Here is a 22,425-nt window from a genome sequence, read left to right on the forward strand (position 1 = left end):
CTCTTTAGGGCTCACAGAGCAGAAGCCCCTGCTCCTCAACGAGGAAGCCCCTGCTCTCGCATTTTGCCCTCAGGAGTGCCCTGAGCAGCCTGAGGTCTCCACACCCGCGTCACAGCTGCTTTCCTGACTGCGCTCTCAGGGGCCACTGCCCACCGTTTGTACGTGAGACGCTACCTTCTGAAGTTTTAGATGTCATTGTTGTCTCTGTTTTTAAAGTCTAACTTTTCATACAATATGCAGAAAGCATATTCCTAAAAATTGAAGTTCTGTGCCCCAGAGAATGGGTATTTTGTTTTTTTAGTGTGAACATTTGAAATGGCAATTTGCCATAAACATTTCTCCGTGTACTTTTAAATATTTTAGTTTCTAGTGTGACAACCAATACCCAGAGAAGTATATGAAATACAAACATGCCCTTTTAAAATAACAGAAGTAAAACAAATACCCATGTCAATACTATACATGTCAAAAAAGAAATCCTTGGTGGTATCTTAGAAAATAAACCTTCCTTTCTTCCTTCCTTCCTTGCTTGCTGTGTGACCTTGGACACAATATTTAGCATCCCTGTGCCTTGTTTTATGATTTATAAAATGAGAGATAACAAAGTAATACCTAACTCAGAGATGATACACTGTTGTGCTGAGAACAATACTGCCGTACCAGACACTCTGTAAGGGTTCATTTAAAAAATTCTCTTTGCATATTGTGTTGCCTTTATCATTACATTGGGTGTGTGATATGTAATAGATAAGGACAATTGGTAAAAAATAAAGGTGTGCGAAATTCCTTAATTTTGGTTTTAAGCGACAATTTCAATTACAGAAGAGTAAATATCGGAGACGACATTCAGAATATCTTGGTAAATTCTATTTTTACTTCTATATACTTTGATTCCACTTATGTAGTAATACTTCAGTTCATGTACACGTAAAATATGTCAAAATAATTCATTCATATTTTTGTTGCATCTTTAACACACATATCTATAGAAGCTGTACTGGACTTTAGAAAGTGAATTTTACATGAGTTAAGCTGCTTTAAATTTTCATTTCAGAACAATTTTATTTATCTCTTAGTTGAAAATCAGTTTTATTTGATTGATGATGCAAGTTGACAATTAAATTACTAAGATTCTCTTCTTTCTGAAAAACACAGATGAAAGCTACAGTTTACCCATTTTTCAGGCTTCCACCTCTCTGATCTTGTCTCTAAATGAAGACTCCAGCCTCCTGGCACGTTTGGGAGCATTGTCACTAAGTGTTTTCTTTTTATATACTTGCTGCTGCTGCGTCGCTTCAGTCGTGTCCAACTCTGTGCGACCCCAGAGACGGCAGCCCACCAGGCTCCCCCGTCCCTGGGATTCTCCAGGCAAGAACACTGGAGTGGGTTGCCATTTCCTTCTCCAATGCATGAAAGTGAAACGGGAAAGTGAAGTCGCTCAGTCGTGTCCAACTCTTCACGACCCCATGGACTGCAGCCTACTAGGCTCCTCCGTCCATGGGATTTTCCAGGCAAGAGGACTGGAGTGGGGTGCCAACACTTACCACTATATTAATGATAGTGCTACAAAAAGAGACAGTGTATTGGCAACATTTCTAGACAGCAAAACTGCATTGTCCATTTACTAATATAATCTGTGTAAAGACATATAACTCACACCATAAACATTCTGTTTGAGATGTTATCATCTTTTTAAGATTGGGGGTGGGGGCGGGAACCCAGCATAGCACATAAATAGGTGGTAAGTGCATGCTGAGGAAAGCTGGAGATCTGCCCTAGTGTATATTCCCATTATTTAGAATGTCCCCTGACTCATGAGAAGAGGGGATATATACTTATAATACATATAAGTACATTAGCCAAATATACTTGCCATCTTCTAAATAAGTAAAGTCACCATGCCTTAGTCAGGAGAAAAGATGGAGAACAAAAAAACATCAGAGTGTCAGCTATAGATGGAGAGTCAGTTCTTAGCCTGGTGCAAGCTTCTTACATGACCAGCTCTGGGACTCCCTACACTGAGTTAAAATTTATCTCCTATATATGTATAATTTGGGGGCTTCCCTGATAGCTCAGTTGGTAAAGAATCCACCTGCAATGCAGGAGACCCCAGTTTGATTCCTGGGTTGGGAAGATCTGCTGGAGAAGGGATAGGCTACCCACTCCAGTATTCGGGCCTGGAGAATTCCATGGACTGTATAGTCCATGGGGTCACAAAGAGTTGGACATGACTGAGTGACTTTCACTTTCATGTATAATATTACATAATTATATTTACATATATAATTTCTCATATAGATATGGCTTATACAGTAAAGATATCTGCTTGCAATGCAGGAGAGTCAGGTTCAATTCCTGGGTCAGGAAGATCCCTTGGAGAAGGAAATGGCAACCGACTCCAGTATTCTGTCCTGGAGAATTCCATGGAAGAGTTGGACACAACTGAGTGGCTTTTACTTTTATATAATTATATTTTACATATATAACTTTCACATAGATAAGACTCAGACAGTAAAGAAATCTGCCTGCAATGCAAGGGAGCTGAGTTTGATCTCTGGGTCAGGAAGATCCCTTGCAGCAGGAAATGTCAACCCACTCCAGTATTCTTGCCTGGAAAATTCCATAGCCTGGCAGTCTACAGTCCGTGGGGTCAAAAATAATTGAACACGACTGAGCGACTAATCCACACTTATACACACCCTTAGTTGTCTCCAGTCCCTTGGGTATCTCTCAGCATAATTATATCCAGTTCACACAAAAAGACTGCCTGCAGATCTTTCAACACAGGTAAGCACTGTTAAAGTCATCTTAAGAGGGTAAAACACACTTAAATCCCACATGCTGAGACTAAGTGATAGCCCATAATAACTGCTCACACCAGTTCTTGCCCATTCCTCATATATTTCTTTCTTTTGAAAGAGATTATATGTACTGTGTTGACTGGTAGTCAACACAGATCCCTGAGGGAAAGATGCTGTGAGGAGAAAGCTACTGTTTTCTTCAGAATTCAAACAGCATCAAATAAAAGCCAAGAGCCGGCACACAGCTCCACATATCAGTGGTCTGACCTAGATAATTGTGTCGGTAGCTTGGATAATAACAACAGGAACAACAAAGACAAAATAACTGAATGCCTAGAAATGCAACAATTCAAACCACAATCACCAATGATAACCTTTCCACATACAATTTTTAATGCAAGATATAAAGTCTAAAGGTAACTAAATGTGAGTTCTCCTGTAAGTAATGTCATTAAAAAATGAAGGTTGCAAATAGAACTAAATGTTAATATATGCAAGTCTATGCACATCATCGTCAAAAGAGTTCACTTTTTTATTGAGATGCAGCAATTGTGTGACAGAGCCTTGTCAACTGAAGAACTTAATAGTGGCAATTAGCTTTCATAAAGAATCATAGCACACCTGGGAGTCAAAACTCATTTGCTTTTTTTGGGCAAAAGAATTGTTGGGATGCTTTGAATTTTTAAGAAGTATCAGTTCTTATATGAATACATTTAAAGTTCAGATTCTCTGAAGATGCTGGGCTGTAAGAATAACTGAGAGGAGATAGACAAGCAAACCCATGGTTAGATTATAGTGTGCTAAGCGTTAAAGCCAGGATGCTTGGGGAAGAGAATTTCACTCCCTATCTGGTCAGAGAAGTTGGCTGCGTTGAATTCTAAAGAGGATGTGAGGCCACAGGGTTGAGAACAGATTGTTCAGAGAAGTGCAGGCCCTTTACAATAAAGAACCTGAGGGAAGCGTGTCTAGGAACACTGGGGAAAACAAGGGTCAGGTCATTAGGGAGAAAAAGGTAGGGACTTCCCTGGTGGTCTGGTGGACTAAGACTTCGAGCTCCCGATGCAAGGGACCCGAGTTTGATCCCTGGTCAGGGAACTAGATCCCACATGCCACGACTAAATCTCCTACGTGCTGCAAATAAGACCCTGCACAGCCAAATAAATAAATAATTTAAAAAAAAAAAAAAAGAAGAAAGAGATACACTTTATATGTTACCTTTTTTCCTTTTTGTGTCACACTTTTAACACGTCTTTGTTTCTAAAAAAGTTCACAGATCAATTCTAGACCCTGTGACTCTTTGTGCTGATTAGACAAACTCCTCTCTCTACTCGCACAGTCATTATCTAACAAAGTTGCTTGGTCGTTGTTTTTTTCCTTCAGTTTTCACTCCTGAACATTGGATGGCAGGTGCTAAAAGCTGCCTGTGACGCATGAGTGACATGAAAAAATGTGAAAACAGCTTTAGTAGCCTGAGTCTATTTGGAGTCCCAAAGCACTTTATTCTTTGAATTTTCACAGATGTAGCTGAGGATTTTAGTGCATTAGGTAAGAAAAAGAATCATTATTAAAAAAAAAAATATATATATAGTGCTTGTTTTCAGAGGATGGTGACTCATCAGAATTCATAAAGGCAGTTTCTCTTTTAGGGTGATGACAGCTTAAAATTAAAGCTATTATTTTCTACTAAATGCATATCTGGTCTATTAATTATGCATTCAACCTGTCATGTGCAAAGTGAGTTAAGGGATAAAGATTAATGATCAAGAAAATCACAGCTGTAAATAATGAAAATATCTTCTTAAATTGTTTCATAATTTTATGCCAACTCTAATGTAACATTTTTATTAAATACATTTCTACGCAGAAAAAAACGCAGCTCAGAAGTAAGTGAGCATCAATGCATGTGATCATAGCTGGAAATAACCACTCAATATATTCTGGTACACATTGAGCAACTTAAAGTAGTTGGCATTTTTCTACTAATCCCGTTGGACACTCATTAAAGCCCATACCTACTCAGCACACACTAATTTGCTGTGGGATATAGGTCACCATTAGGCTATCTGCCATATTGGTACCATCTACAACTGTTCTCTATCAATATGGTGGTAGTCGTGGTTTAGTTGCTGTTGTGTCTGACTCTGTGACCCCATGGACTGTAGCCCAGCAGGCTCCTCTGTCCATGGGATTCTCCAGGCAAGAATACTGGAGTGAGTTGCCATTTCCTTCTCCAGGGGATCTTGCTGACGCAGGGATCAAACCTGTATCTCCTGCATTGTCAGGCAGATTCTTTACAGCTGAGTCACCAGAAAAACCCCTCTACTAGTATGGTTACCCCTGGATTTAAAAGACTAAGTAAAAAATAGAAAAGTAAAATGTCTCATTAATAATTGTTTATATTCACTACATTTTAAAATGATAATATTTTGAAAACATATAACATTGGATGTATATAATATTTAGGATATAGTATTAAGAGTAGTTTTACCTATTTCTTTTAACTGTTTTAAATATGCCTCTGGAAAACTTGAAATTCCTATGCAGTTCACATTTGTGGCTGATGATATATTTTTATTGGTTGGCACCAGTCTAGTATGTTTTTGCTGAGTTATAACATGTATGCACTGTGTTTTTCCTTGATTTTTAAGGCAACACTATAACTTACAGAATTATCACCTTTATTTCACAGTTAGCTCATACAGTCATCATGAATCTATTTCTCTCTTAAGCCAAGTTAAGAGAGCTTTTAAGAGAGCTTTCTAAGAAAGTCTGTATGTTAGAGACATTTGAGTTTCAATATTGATAATATCTTCATTTTACCCTTTCATTTAAATAAAAATTGCTTGGCTCCAATATTATATAATCAAAGTTATTTTCCTTTAACACTGTTTCTCTCTACACAGTACTTGCACACTTTTTACAATTGTTAAGATTCACTAGCTTCCTTGTTGCTTCTGCTATAGTTCCAACTTTGGGTTCAGTGAAAGGATTTAAATTCTAGGATTGGATCACCATTTTTCTTATTAAATTTTACTTATCCTTTTACTTTTCTCTCTTAATAGCTCAAATGCATTTTCAGTTGATCCTTTCATGGAAATTGGTCAGAATGTGTAATTCTTAAGAGAAGAGGGATCTATCTTACCTAAATGTTGCAGTCACCAGTATTGGAAATGCAGGTATCTTGAATTTCTTGTCTAAATATTGTTGCTGTTGCTGCTGCTGCTAAGTCGCTTCAGTTGTGTCCGACTCTGTGTGACCGCATAGACAGCAGCCCACCAGGCTCCCCCGTCCCTGGGATTCTCCAGGCAAGAATACAGCAGTGACTAAAATCATGATATCAAATTTCAAGTTTGGATATAAAGTTTACATATCATTCCTTTGGCAAAATATGTTTGCTATTATATTTTGCATTCTGTATATTTGTCCAAATATATGTCTATGTAATGTCTACATATTTAATAGACATATATCTGGAAAGGCATATACATACACATATGTGTGTTATTTGAGTATTTCTAGAGAAATGATTTAAAAGATTCACTTTGCCTAGTAATTTACCTAATGCAGACTGAATATCTTGCTGAACTTACATTTGTATTTGATGTTTATATTGTACCTGATGACAAACAGAGCAATCACTTATGTTTTTCTCATAAGCAATATCTGAATGCAGCTGAGTATATGCAAACAAAAATGTAGTTTTTCAGAGTTGTAACTTTTAAATATTTAAATAAAATATAAATTCAAATCATTAATGCATTTTTAATGTTCATTTCTTTGTGTTATTTTTTAGATTCCACATATAAGTGAAAACATACAGTATTTGTCTTTATCTGTCTGACTTATTTCACTAAGTGTAGTTATAATGCCATCCATATCTTTCCATGTTGTTGCATAGGGCAAAATATCATTGTTTTTTATAGCTCAGTAGTATTTCATTGTGTGTGAATACACACACACAAATATATATGTTATGTATATATATATATATATATATATTTATCCATTCATCTGTTGATGGTCACTTAGGTTGCTTCCATATCTTACTATTATAAACAGCGCTGCTATGAGCAATAGGGTGCATGTATCTTTTTGAGTTAGGTTTTTAATTTTCTTTGGATATTTGCTCAGGAGTAGAAGTGCTGGATCATATGGTAATTCTATTTTTAGTTTCTAAGGAGCCTTTACACTGTTTTCCAACTAGCTATACCACTTTACATTCCTACCAGTAGTGTATATGAGTTGCCTTTTCTCCACATCCTCATCAGCATTTGTTGTTTGTGGTCTTTTTGATGATAGCCGTCCTGACAGGCATTAGTGGTGTGTCGTTGTTGCTGTGATTTGCATTCCTCTATTGCCAATACTGAGCGTCTTTTCAGGTGCCTGTTAACCATCAGTGTCTTACATTTAGGTCTTTAATCCATTTTGAGTTTATTTTTGTATATGGTGTGAGAAAATGTTCAAATTAATTCTTGTACATGTTGCTGTCCAGTTTTCACCACACTATTTATCAATGTGCCATTGATCTCTGTGTCGGTTTTTGTATCTGTACTATACTATTTTGATTACTGTAGCTTTGTAGTATGGTCTGACATCAGGGAGTGTAATAACTCCAGCTCTGTTCTTCTTTCTGAAGATTGCTTTGACAAGAAAGTATATTTTTAATCTCATATTATGCATTGCTAATGTTAGACTATATTAATGTGGATATTAATATCTCATTTGATAATCCATCCTATTTGCTTATCCTGTTTTTATTTTAAATATTATATTTACCATTATGCTAAGCAAATAATTGCATTCCTTTCATAAAATATAATTAAACACTCTGTATAAAGTCATCACCAATTAACTAATCACACAATCACTTCTTCTCAGAATTGTGCTTTAACTTCTTCTTGCACTGCATGCATATTTATTTTTTTGATGCATTGCTTTCCCAACGGTACTATAAGCAGCCTGATGTTTGTGCATGGATCATGTTTTACATAGTATTTTGAGCTATTGTACTAGACTGAGGGGTGGGTTATTTGCATGGTAGTTTCTTAATAACTTCATGTTATTATATGATTTTTGTGCATTGATTAATATTTCATATAAATTGTCTTCTTCAACTTATTGGCATGGTAAAAATTACATTGATAGAGTATTGAATGTTGAACTAGCCTTGCAAACCTGGATAAGTCCCACTTGATTATGTTGTATAATTATTTTTATACATCTTGATTTGATTTTCTTATATTTTATTGACGTTTTTAATATCTGAGTTGGAGAGAGATTGTTGTTGTTCAGTCACTGAGTCATGTCCAACTCTTTGAGACCCTGTGGACTATAGCATGCCAGGCCCCTCTGTCCTCCACTATTTCCTGGAGTTTGTTCATATTTATGTCCATTGAATCAGTGATGCTATCTAACCATCTCATCCTCTGTCTCCCCCTTCTCCTATGCCTTCAATCTTTCCCAGCATCAGGGTCTTTTCCAGTGAGTCGGCTCTTCATATCAGGGGGCCAAAGTATTGGAGCTTCAACTTCAGCATCAGTCCTTTCAATGAATATTCAGGGTTTCTTTCCTTTGACTGACTGGTTTGATATTGCAGCCTAGGGGACTCTCTAGAGTCTTCTCCAGCACCACAATTTGAAAGCATCAATTCTTCAGCATTCAGCCTTCTTTCTGGTCCATTTCTCACAACTGTACACGACTACTGGAAAAGCCATAGCTGTGAGTAGATGGACCTTTGTCAGCAAAATGATGTCTTTGCTTTTTAAACCTAAACTCTGTTAGGTTTGTCATAGCTTTCCTTCCAAGGAGCAGTCCTCTTAATTTCATGGCTGTAGTCACCATTCACAGTGATTTTGGAACCCAAGATAATAAAATCTGTCACTGCTTCCACTTTTCCCCCCTTCCATTTGCCATGAATATCTCATAAGAGATAGTGGTCTGTAGTTTTCATTCCATTGTGCTGTCATTTTCTGGTATTGAGATTGAGGTAATATTGGCCTCTTTAAATAAATTGAGAATGATCCCCCCCTCTTTTATTTTGTGGGGAAATTGATTAAAATTGATGGCAATTCCTCTTTAGATGCATGGTAGACTTGTTGACCACCACTTGTTTTTATAAACAAAGTTTTATGGGAACACATCCATGCTTATTTATTTACATTTATTCATGGCTGCTTTCATGTTACAAGGGCAGAGATGAATATTTGCAAAAAAACTTTTGCTCAGTCAGTTGTTGCTCAGTCATGTCCAACTCTTTGTGACACCATGGACTGCAGCACGCCAGGCTTCCCTGTCCATCACCAACTCCCAGAGCTTGCTCAAACTTATGTGCATCAAGTCGGTGATGCCATCCAACCTCTGTCGTCCCCTTCTCATCCTGCCTTCAGTCTTTCCCAGCATCAGGATCTTTTCAAATGAGTCAGCTCTTTGCATCAGGTGGCCCAAAAGTATTGGAGTTTCAGCTTCAGCATCAGTCCTTCCAGTGAATATTCAGGACTGATTTCCTTTAGGATTGACTGGTTTGATTTCCTTGCAGTCCAAGGAACTCTCAAAAGTCTTCTCCAAACCACAGTTCAAAAGTATCAATTTTTCGGTGCTCAGCTTTCTTTATAGTCCAACTCTCCCATCCATACATGACTACTAGAAAAACTATAGCTTCGACTAGATGAACCTTTGTTGGTAAAGTAATGTCTCTGCTTTTTAATATGCTATCCAGGTTGGTCATAGCTTTTCTCCCAAGGAGCAAGTGTCTTTTCATTTCATGGCTGCCATCACCATCTGCAGTGATTTTGGAACCCAAGAAAATAAAGTCTGTCACTGTTACCATTGTTTCCTCATCTATTCGCCCTGAAGTGATGGGACTAGATGCCATGATCTTAGTTTTTTGAATACTGAATTTTAAGCCAAATTTTTCACTCTCCTCTTTCACTTTAATCAAGAGCCTCTTTGGTTCTGCTTCACTTTCTGCCATTCACTAGCTGTCCCTTTGCAGATGAACATGTATCATACTGTGATTTAAGTAATTTTTCTAATACAAACTTTTCATTGTGATAAGCTAATTATTTTTTTGGTTCTGACCTGTCTTTTGATGAAGGAAATAATCTGGAGAAAATAATCAGTAGGGGAGAAAGTAAATAATTAAAACCCTAACAGTTCAGTGACAGGACAACCAACATCTAAATAATTTAGAATTTGTTATTTTGCCATTTGTGATACAAGTTTCTCCCCCCATATCTCCAGAGGCTATAGCATCAGAGTCCTTTGGAATGCACATGAAAATTTAAATTTGTAAATGGACACCACATTAAAGCTGAGCCATCTCAGCGAGTACTTGAAGATTGGTATTAATATGCTCCCACAAACCCCTCGATGGTACTTACTGGAAACGTACTTTTATTTTACCTCTGAATCCAGTAAACTAAAGCAACTTACTGTTAGCTCTGCCCTTGGTGCGAAAGCCAAGTTTCTTGTTTGTTCTCCTCTGGTGCTTTGTTCTCTATTCTCTAATGTGATTTTATTACTGCAAATCTTTCTTGAACTGTCAGATAAAATGGATTGTGCCAAGGTCTCTGAATCAGACAATTTCTCTGCCTGAACTTGCAACTTCAGCTTAAGTTGTTCCAGTTGGCTCTTTCATGCCTTTTGAGCCTTCATTCAAGGTGATTAGTTTTTATTCTTTTGTCTATTTAGCAGAGAAGAGCATTGTCTGTGGCTGGAAATTTTCATATTGACCCTGACAGCTCTCTTTGATTTCACTTGTGGTCTTGAATCTTGTATTTCCTTTCATGTATATTTTCCATCTGGTTTTATTATAAACCTCACTATGGCTAGTTATATGCAGATCATACATTCCAGAAATTGCAGGCTAGCATTCCTCTAATTTCCTCAATACTAGTGGTCTAGGAAGAGCTATAAATTGTGCTAAAAGAAGAGAAAAGGGGAGACTGGCTAGTAGCCAGGTGGGAAATGCTAATCAGAAAAATCTCAGAAACAAATATTTTGATAAAATTTCAAAGTAAGATAAAATTTATATCCTGTTTTAAATCCCAAAGATCTTGCTGTGTATCAACCAGTTCTTCCTTTGCCATGAAATCTTTGCCATTGTCTAAATGTATTTGAGATATTTTTCAAAAATTTTCTAAGGTGTTTTATCCATGTTGTTGTTTGGTTCCTAAGTTGTGTCTGACTCTTTGCGATCCCATGAACTGTAGCCCACCAGGCTCCTCCGTGCATAGGATTTCCCAAGCAAGAACACTGGAGTGAGCTGTCATTTCCTTCTCCAGGGGATCTTCTCTACTCAAGGATCAAACCTGTATCTCCTATATTGGCAGGTGGATTCTTTACCACTGAGGCACTAGGAAAGCCCATATTATCTATGGGGACATGAATATACAAAAATGACCATTTTGTTTATATGATTGCTGTAGAAACATTTTGCAAAAACTCCTTCCATAACTAAGCTGAGAATTTTAAATAAACAAAGGAAAATCCCTGCACCATCAATTCTGGTCAGTCACAACTGGTTTAACTTATAAATTTTGCTCAATAATAAGATTGCCAAGTCATTATTCAAAAGATATTGTCCTATTTTACATATAATCTTAAAATGCATGACTATTTGCTTTTATGTCCTACAACAGATTAAGTACAGAAATTTATCACCGCTGTAACCAATCAATCATATTGGTTGCAATGAGAAGTCAAAAACAAAGGAAAAGACAATAAATGAAGATAAATACTCTGCATCTGCCCCCCACAGAAACACATTTCAATGCAGACATGCATGGGCCAACACAGCACATGTGACGCCCACCTATAGACATTCATCTTAATGCATACACTCTTCCTGATCTCAGGTGGCCTTTACCTCCAGTGGCTTGAAGCCAATTTCAATTCTCATCAAGGGACTGAAGTCAGGCCTGCCTTGTCAGTGAGTACTGAATTGTAGACACTAGACTAGTGGCCACTGACAAGTCCCAAGCCTTTTTGCTTTGCAGACATGAATTCCTACCAAGATGGAAACAGTGAAACAAGTGAAGTATTTATTAGGAGGTAAAAGAGAACATGTAGATACATACACAGGCTCAGAGAGTCTCACCTTTGTGGTAATTTAAATCACTTCTATGGGGCATGTCTTCCAGATTTCCTCTGGCCAGTCATCTTGCCTTGCCTAGTTCTGAGTCCATATTTGCTATATCCTAGGACTGTGAAGAAAGCTGAGTGCTGAAGAATTGATGCTTTTGAACTGTGGTGTTGGAGAAGACTCTTGAGAGTCCCTTGGACTGAAAGGAGATCCAACCAGTCCATCCTAAAGGAGATCAGTCCTGGGTGTTCTTTGGAAGAACTGATGCTGAAGCTGAAACTCCAATACTTTGGCCACCTCATGCGAAGAGTTGACTCATTGGAAAAGACTCTGATGCTGGGAGGGATTGGGGGCAGGAGGAGAAGGGGACGACAGAGGATGAGATGGCTGGATGGCATCACTGACTCAATGGACATGAGTTTGGGTGAACTCTGGGAGTTAGTGAGGGACAGGGAGGCCTGGCGTGTTGCGATTCATGGGGTCACAAAGAGTCAGATACAACTGAGCGACTGAACTGAACTGAAGATTCTCTTTGTGTGTGTGTGTGTATGTGTGTGTGTGTGTGTGTGTTCACCCCTTGTCTAAGATGGATTCCAGTGCAGAGGCCTAGGGATAGGTTGACATCACTCCCCTTTTGACCTTCAAGGAACTTTTCTGCACATCTGTAGTTGGGAAGGTCTCCTTGACCTCAAGAATGAGAAATATGTGGTCTCTTTTATTTAGGAAGGGCTCAGCCTCTCTTCGGAGAAGGCAAAGGCACCCCACTCCAGTACATTTGCCTGGAAAATCCCATGGATGAAGAAGCCTGGTGGGCTGCAGTCCATGGGGTCGCTAGAGTCGGACATGACTGAGCAACTTCACTTTCACTTTTCACTTTCATGCATTGGAGAAGGAAATGGAAACCCACTCCAGTGTTCTTGCCTGGAGAATCCCAGGGACGGCGGAGCCTGGTGGGCTGCAGTCTATGGGGTTGCGTAGAGTTGGACACTACTGAAGCAATGTAGCAGAAGTAGCAGCAGCCTCTCCTGTTGTCCTCCTGCTATCTTCATCCTGGAGTATCTGTCCACAGGGGACAAGCTTGGGCTATTCAGCCCGGGACCCATCTGCCTTCTACCTCATCCCAAACATACACACAAACAAACACACACACACATTCCCCAATCCCAGTATGTGAACAATACATCATCATCAGTTCAGTTCAGTCACTCAGTCCTGTCCAACTCTTTGTGACCCCATGAATTGCAGCATGCCTGGCCTCCCTGTCCATCACCAAATCCCGGAGTTCACTCAAACTCATGTCCATCGAGTTGGTGATGCCATCCAGCCATGTCATCCTCTGTCGTCCCCTTCTCCTCCTGCCCCAAATCCCTCCCAGCATCAGAGTCTTTTCCAATGAGTCAACTCTTCGCATGAGGTGGCCAAAGTACTGGAGTTTCAGCTTCAGCATCAGTCCTTCCAAAGAAATCCCAGGGCTGATCTCCTTCAGAATGGACTGGTTGGATCTCCTTGCAGTCCAAGGGACTCTCAAGAGTCTTCTCCAACACCACAGTTCAAAAGCATCAATTCTTCAGCGCTCAGCTTTCTTCACAGTCCAACTTTCACATCCATACATGACCACTGGAAAAAACCATAGCCTTGACTAGACGGACCTTTTTTGGCAAAGTAATGTCTCTGCTTTTGAATATGCTATCTAGGTTGGTCATAACTTGCCTTCCAAGGAGTAAGCGTCTTTTAATTTCATGGCTGCAGTCACCATCTGCAGTGATTTTGGAGCCCCCCAAAATAAAGTCTGACACCGTTTCCACTGTTTCCCCATCTATCTGCCATGAAGTGATGGGACCAGATGCCGTGATCTTTGTTTTCTGAATGTTGAGCTTTAAGCCAACTTTTTCACTCTCCACTTTCACTTTCATCAAGAGGCTTTTTAGTTCCTCTTCACTTTCTGCCATAAGGGTGGTGTCATTTGCATATCTGAGGTTATTGATATTTCTCCTGGCAATCTTGATTCTAGCTTGTGCTTCTTCCAGCCCAGTGTTTCTCATGTGTACTCTGAATAGAAGTTAAATATGCAAGGTGACAATATACAGCCTTGACGTACTCCTTTTCCTATTTGGAACCAGTCTGTTGTTCCCATGTCCATTCTAACTGTTGCTTTCTGACCTGCATATTGGTTTCTCAAGAGGCACATCAGGTGGTCTGTTATTCCCATCTCTTTCAGAATTTTCCACAGTTTATTGTGATTGACACAGTCAAAGGCTTTGGCATAGTCAAGAAAGCAGAAATAGATGTTTTTCTGGAACTCTCTTGCTTTTTCCATGATCCAGTGGATGTTGGCAATTTGACCTCTGGTTCCTCTGCCTTTTCTAAAACCAGCTTGAACATCTGGAAGTTCATGGTTCAAGTATTGCTTCTCTGTGTGCTTTCTAAATCCCAACATAGAGGTGTATAATATACTCAACCCCTACACACAAACACACAGACACATAGCCAATATCAACATACAAATATTATTCATTGCCCCAACATGTACACCTTTTAATTCACACATGTACCGATATTCACATGCATCAGCGCACACTCTCTCTTCTTCCCAAGCCACCTTGAAATTAACCTTTTACTCCATATTTCCTCTGTACTTTCCACCCTCTTCCTACTCTCTTGGACCCATCTCCTGTGTCTGTTCTTCTGTATCAGTCACCCACACCCTCATCCCATTTTTCATATAAGCCTAAATGAATACATGCACATAGAATTTGGGGAATGATTAATATCCCTACAAACTTCAAATAAATTCTTTCAAGGATATTATGGTATGAATCAGCATGTGATCATAAGCTAAGGATCCAGAAAGATTACACCACATTCATTCATCTTTATTTTAGAAGGTAAGAGAATATTTAATATATTTTGGGAAGACTTCCATTAAATCTATGGCATAACAAAACACAGTAATGGCTGAAAATCCATAGGGAAAATTTCAAGTGTCCAGAATGACACATCTCTTAAGATTTTCAATTTGCTGATGTATTATTTTCTGAATAATCACAGATCGTTACTAACACTCTAATAATCACACCATTTATATCTTAATTCCCACCTACCATGATAGGGTGGCCTATCATGATACAGTGGGAACTGTTTTTGGTTCAAAAAGGGAAATGACAACTTTGCCTTCACAGTAGACATAACTCTCGCCTCTCTAGGGAAGATCGTGGTCACCTTTCTTATGCACAAACTGAACATACTCTCTTTAATTCATCATTTTCCACTCACTGTTGAGCCCCCAGTGAGCTGAGTCTTTCTCTCTTTACTCTGTGAAAATTGCTTTGTGGTGCTCATCCAAGGTCTTAAGGAGGAAAATATCCAGTGAACAGAATTCTCAATTTCTCGACTTCATGGTTGACTCTTTCCATACAAGAAATGCTTCTTTCTCTTTGGCTTCTTGATAACACACTTTCCCGCCTTTCTTTTTCCTTTCTAGGTCATTCTCTTCAGACTCTTCCTTCTTTACTTTATTGATGCTGGAGTGTCCTTGGACCTTGTTTTTAGACTACATTTTTGTTTTCTCCCTGTCTTTACTCCCATGGTTATCTCCCATGGTTATCCACTTTTTGGAGTTAAATATCCCTCTAATGCCAGTGACCACCAAATTTATGTCTCTGTGTCAGAAAGTGACTGAGGTCCAGCCAGGTGAGTCCATCTTCACTTGGATGTCTTACTGTTCTTCAGTCACTCAGTTGTGTCTGGTTCTTTTTGATTCCATGAACAGAAGCATTCCAGCCTTCCCTGTTCTTCACTATCTCCTGGAGATTGCTCAAACTCATGTCCATTGAGCTGGTGGTGCCATCCAACCATCCTTTGTCACCCTCTTCTCCTCCTGCCTTCAATCTTTTCAAGCATCAGGGTCTTTTCCAAAGAGTTAGCTTTTTGCATCAGGTGGCCAAAGTATTGGAGCTTCAGCTTCAGCATCAGTCCTTCTAATGAATATTCAGTGTTGATTTCCTTTAGGACTGTTTTGAACTCCTTGCTGTCCAAGCAACTCTCAAGAGTCTTCTCCAACACCACAGTTCAAAAGCATCAGTTCTTTTGTACTCAGCCTTCTTTATGGTCCAACTCTCACATCCATACATGACTACTGGAAAACCCATAGCTTTGACTATACAGACCTTTGTCAGAGTGATGTCTCTGCTTTCTAATACAGGCATCTTAAATTTAACATAGCAGAGCTAAAGCTTACTTTTTTCCCTCACACTTCAACTCCAAACCACCTTTCCCAAGGTTCTCCATTTCATAAACACCTCAGTGATGCACCCACATGAAAAATCCCCCATAGCTTTCTTTTCTTATAGCATGTCTTTCATTAAATCCTGGCCACTGTATATCAACAATGTCTTTTGAATACATTGCTTTCCATCTTCATTGGCACTCTCCCTGTTTGAGCCACAGTAGCCTCTACTGAAAATGACTCAATTGTCTTTCATCCGTTTTTATCCTTGTCCATTTCCTTGTGATCAGCCATGCTGCAGCTCAGTAGTTGTTTTACAAAGCAAACTCACTCATGTCTTTACCCTGGTCGAAACCTTTAAATTTGCTCAGCACTATTAGGACAGTTTTGAAAATATTTCGTCTTGCATGATCTGGCCCGTATTAATCAATCTAATTCTAAGTCCTCATTTGGTGCCAAATCCATCTGCTCATCACAGTGGCTTTGTTTCTATTCCCTAAATTGATTCCTTCAGCACCAGGACATTCATACATGCAGTTTCATTTGCATATGCTTCTTTCCTTCTCTTTAATCTGATTATGCTTCAGGTCTAAATTTCCTTTATTTTCCTTAGTTTATATTCGTTATTAATTTATGCCTCTCAAAAACCATATTTTTTCAAAATATATGTTACAGTTGTCACTGCATGGTTACTGGGGTGATGTTATGAAATGCCTGTTTACTAAAGTTCCATGTCTATTATCTCTCACATTGTAACATATGTCTAGCACACAATAAGCACTAAGTAAATATTGATTGAATGGATGAATGGCATAAACATTGAATGTAAAAGAACTACTAAGTAAGCTGGACTCAGAGTTTGCATAAAGAAACAGCCTTATTTTTTTCTGCTACACATTTAAAATTGGTTCTTTCTTACCTCTTCAAAAAGATCTCGGGCATACTCTACAGTTTGATTTTTCAATCTCATATAATGAAAGTTCTCAAACTAATTTAGTCTGGACTAAATACAGATCCATGCTTAATTCAACTTAAAATTTTAAGTTTTTTTTCTCTTCCTCTTGCCTGGACCAATACTGGCCTTGGAAACCCGCAGCAGGACATTCTTCTTGCCTTTTTTCTGATCCCTTTAGGTCAGGCCAAAGGGGTAGGAACAAGGAAAAGGTGTATAATACATAGCCGGGCATCAGTGCCCTCCAGATGGGATGACGTTTTCTCCTTATTAGAGTATATTTAAAAACCATAGGAAGAAGCCTAGGTAGAGGTACAGGTAAACCATGTAAGAATAAGAATAAATATCCAGGAGGATAACTAGAGCATTGTAGGAAAGAATCAAGGGCACAAGTACTACAGGGATACACCTAGAATACAAGAAATAGTTTTTCATTTAACACTGCAGGAAAGTATATAATTTGGGGGACAGATAATTATAGCTTTGTTGAGTGAAGAGTAGGGGGTAATGAAATGATTTTTGCTCTTGACAACTTCATTTTATTCTTTTGGAATTTGGAGGCAATGTCATCAGCTGATGGAGTGTGTGGGTTATGGATTGTTAGAGCAAAATTTCTTAGAAAAATTGATCATGAACACATGTCAAAGTATATTAACTTGTTAATGAAGGAACTCACAAGAACATAATGGAGTGTGTCAGGTCAGAGCAGTACTGGGGAGAAGGGTTTTATATATCATAAATGAGAAAATGTTTATATAAGTAGCTAGGTTGCTAAGAGCTCTTGCTGGTTTATTTCCCATGGTTATAAATATGTTACAGCTGGAAAATTATCTTACTTTATCAGATGGCATGCATTAAACTTGGGAGCTCAGCGATTAGAGCCAGCTTCTCAGTTTTCCAGGCCTGAGTCATTCAAAAATAACGAGGCATACTTTGGAGAAGCAGACAATATGCAATTGACCTGTGACTGTTAATCAGACATTTCAAGTTAAGAAGTTTTCACTCCCTTTCAACTGTTCATTTAAGACACAGATACCAACTGGTATCAAAGAGAGATTGCTCAGTGGCCAAGAGGCAGTCATCACTAAATTTCTCCAGATTGCATCTAAATATACTCAAAACACAATCTGCTTATTTTTAAAGTTTATAACAACTTTTGTCCCACCATGGTTCCTTCTTTGGGGCTAAGTAACCATAAATGTACCTTGGCCATGAACATAAAAGTCCTCATAAAATTTTGTGCTATAGACATTAAATAAACTTCCTGTCTATTAATCTTTCTCTGAAATTCTTGAATATGATGAGAAATTAAAACATGCTTACCTAATAGGATTACAATCATGATGATAACTATTCTGTTTTTTACAAATTTGACATTATTCTTTTAACTCATTTTATAATATGGGTGGATGATTTCCAGTTACAATCTAAAGAGTTGATATGAGAATGAAAGAAAGGACGAGTATAAACAAAAAGAGGTTTTTCAAGCAAAGAGATGGTAGATATTTCTTATTGAATTGAGGAAATTCTCTTCTATTCCTAATTTGTGGTTTTTTTTTAAGTCATGAATGGTTGTTGTGGTTGGTCAAATGCATTTATTGCATCAGTTGATAGTTTCATCTATTGTGGTAAATTTCTGTTTAAGGCACCAGTCTGTCATATTTTGTTACAGCAGCCCCAGCTGACTAGTACTGTAAACATGGCAATCGTAGTAAATGGTTTGGTATATATATTTACAATTAAGTAATGCAGAGGTGTGTTATTTTATATATTTTTCTAGAGAAAACCTGTAATTGAGCTTGAAATATGCAACCTCATTTGCATTGTGTAATTGGATTGCCCAAAGGATTGCAGTAAAATTTATCTTCAGTAATTGTGTGAGTTGGGTGGGATCATGAAATCAATCTAATGCAAAGTTCCATCAGCAATTACAAAAATGCTTTATTTTCAAAATCTCATTTTTACAGGCTTAGTAAGATATGTACATCTGTATGTCTAAACTGGAATTTAAGGAGCTCAAATGCATTGACATATTTTTATTAATTCCACATTTACTTGAAAATACTTTAGCTTAGGGATTCTACTATTAAATATATGAATTTATATTGCCACAAATATTTGAAGTTTTATAATGGAGAAAATATTTTTTAAAATTAATTTTTGTTTTGTAAATAAATTGAATATGTTCTATTAAAGAAAGGTTATTTTCAACACAGCATAGTGAATAGGAAGCATTTTCTATTTCAGTGTTATGTTTAAAATGTTTTTCTCATTGCAAGCACTCTTTTTAAGTCAATATCAAAGACGGAGCAGTGTAATTACTGCATTTTCTATAGGAATTATACTTCTAAAAATATCTTTCTCTATCTGCTGTATGGCAAATCAAGAGTACACATAGTTGATACTTGAAGCATTTACATGCATTACTTATGGGTCTTGCACTTATGCTATAAATTCATTATCAGCTGTCAGGAACTTGGACTATTTAAATGAATCTTTATTAAAACATTTTCCTTTATACTTTCCTTACCTATAACTTGTTCAGAGTAATAACTATAATAGTCTTAAGTCTAACATTTACTGAGTGTTTTCTATAAGCTAGACTTCATGCATAGTACTTTATGTCATTTCACTTAATCTTACCCCAAAACCTATAATTTAGGTGTAATCACCAATATCTTGTTACAAAAGAGAAAGTGAAAGCTAACGGAGTTAACATGAATTTTCAGACTTTAACATCTAGTCTAACGGAGAAGGCGATGGCACCCCATTCCAGTACCTTTGCCTGGAAAATTCCACGCACGGAGGAGCCTGGTAGGCTGCAGTCCATGGGGTCACGAAGAGTCGGACACGACTGAGCGACTTCACTTTCACTTTTCACTTTCATGCATTGGAGAAGGAAATGGCAACCCACTCCAGTGTTCTTGCCTGGGGAATCCCAGGGACGGGGGAGCCTGGTGGGCTGCCGTCTATGGGGTTGCACAGAGTCGGACACGACTGAAGCGACTTAGCAGCAGCAGCAGCAGCAAGCGGAGTCCAGATTGGAACTGAAACAGCAATTTCATGATCCTTGTTCTTAAGAATTATTTGTTTGTCCCCGGGGTTAGTTCACCCTCATGTCACTAGGGAGTTTGCTTCAGTGTTCATTCCCACACTCTGTCCATGGAGATTCTGATCCAGAAGGTTTTGACTCACAAACCGCCGTGTTTGGAGCTACAGTTTAACCACTACTGACAAGTGCTATAGACCTCTCTGAAGTGATAAACTAGTTTACAATCCACTGAAGTTTGAAAATTCTGTGCAGTTACCCTGGCGTCAGCTGAATAATGCCCCTCAAGGCTGTCTATATTCTAATTCCTGAAGCCTGTAGGTTTTAGCTTATATGCTTTTGAACTGTGGTGTTGGAGAAGACTCTTGAGAGTCCCTTGAACTGCAAGGAGATCCAACCAGTCCATTCTGAAGGAGATCAGCCCTGGGATTTCTTTGGAAGGACTGATGCTAAAGCTGAAACTCCAGTACTTTGGCCACCTCATGCAAAGAGTTGACTCATTGGAAAAGACTCTGATGCTGGGAGGGATCGGGGGCAGGAGGAGAAGGGGACGACAGAGGATGACATGGCTGGATGGCATCACTGACTCGATGGACGTGGGTCTGGGTGAACTCGGGGAGTTGGTGATGAACAGGGAGGCCTGGCATGCTGCGATTCATGGGGTCGCAAAGAGTCGGACATGACTGAGTGACTGAACTGAACTGAACTTGCTCCTATGATTAAGTTAAATAGTCTTAAAATGGGGATTTTATCCTGGGTTTTCTGGCTAAGATCTAAACGTAATCACACCCTTGTCCTTATAAGATGGAGGAAGGAGATTTTTTAAAAAAATTTTTACTGAAGTATAGTTTTTCTCCAGGTATATGCCCAGGAGTGGGATTGCTGGATGAGATGGTAACTCTATTTTCAGTTTTTCAAGAAACCTCCATGCTGTTCTGCATAGTGGTTATACCGTTTATTAATACATTCCCATCAACAACGCAAGAGGACTCCCTGTTCTCCACACACTCCCCACCATTTTGTTTGTAGATTTTTTGATGATGGTCATTCTGATGGGTGGGAGGTGATGCCTCATTGTAGTTTTGATTTTCATTTCTCTGGTAATTAGTTATATTGAGCATCTTTCCATGTGCTTTTTCATCTGTATCTCTATGTAGATCTTCCACTCATTTTTTTTTTATATTGAGCTGCATGAACTATTTGTATATTTTAGTGATTAATCCCTTGTCAGTTACTTCATTTGCAAATATTTTCTCCCATTCTGAGGATTGTATTTTTGCTTTGTTTATGGTTTTCTTTGCTGTGCAAAAGCTTTTAAGTTTAATTAGATCTCATGTGTTTATTTTTGCTTTCATTTTCCTTATACTAGGCTGTGGATCAAAAACGATCTTGCTGTGATTTCTGTCAAAGAGTTCTGTCTATATTTTCCTTTAAGAATTTTTATACTTTCCAGCCATACAATTAGGTCTTTAATCCATTTTGAGTTTATTTTTTGTGTATGGTATTAAGGAGTGTTATAATTTCATTCTTTTACATGTAGCTGTCTGATTTTCTAAACATAGGGACCATACTCAAATTTGAAAACATTTTTGACATCTTAACATATAACAGGATACATTAAAGTTGTTGAAAAAATAATGAAATCTTCTAGACAAAAGGAACTTTAAGTGAAAATACAAACTTCAACTTACAATCATTTAACAAAATTTAACTATTGTGCCACAGCGTTTTTGTCTTTTTTTTTTCTTTGTTTTAGTATAGTCTATACACAGATGCATAGTAACTATCCCCAGATCTTGTGGGAATAGTTCAGGGTATCTTTACAGATATAAACACTCATGTAAGCCCTTCTGGGGCTTCCCAGGTGACTCTAGTGTTAAAGAACCTGCCTGCCAATGCCGGAGATGTAAGAGACGCAGGTTTGATCCCTGGGTGGGAAGTTCCCCTGGAGAAGGAAATGGCAGCCCAGTCCAGTCTTCTTGCCTGGAAAATTCCACGGACAGAGGAGTGTGGCAGGCTACAGTGCCCAGGGTGGCAAAGAGTCGAACAGGACTAAAATGATTTAGCGCACATTCTAATTTTTAAAAAAGTTTCTCTGGAATTTTCCTACACTATTTCATGTACTCAGTGGAAATTACACACATTTATTCTTTATTAGTATTCTCTACCAAAAGGAATTAGGGATCGTTGGTTGATGAGCAAATTCATGTCTCATGTCAGAAAACAAAATGAAACAAAATAAAATAAACTTCTCTCTTGGAATATGAAGAAAAGTGTATGATTTCACAATGCTTCAAGATGGTGATAAAGAATTAA

This window comes from Bos javanicus, chromosome 24 (assembly GCF_032452875.1).
Source record: "Bos javanicus breed banteng chromosome 24, ARS-OSU_banteng_1.0, whole genome shotgun sequence".
Classification (NCBI taxonomy): Eukaryota; Metazoa; Chordata; class Mammalia; order Artiodactyla; family Bovidae; genus Bos; species Bos javanicus.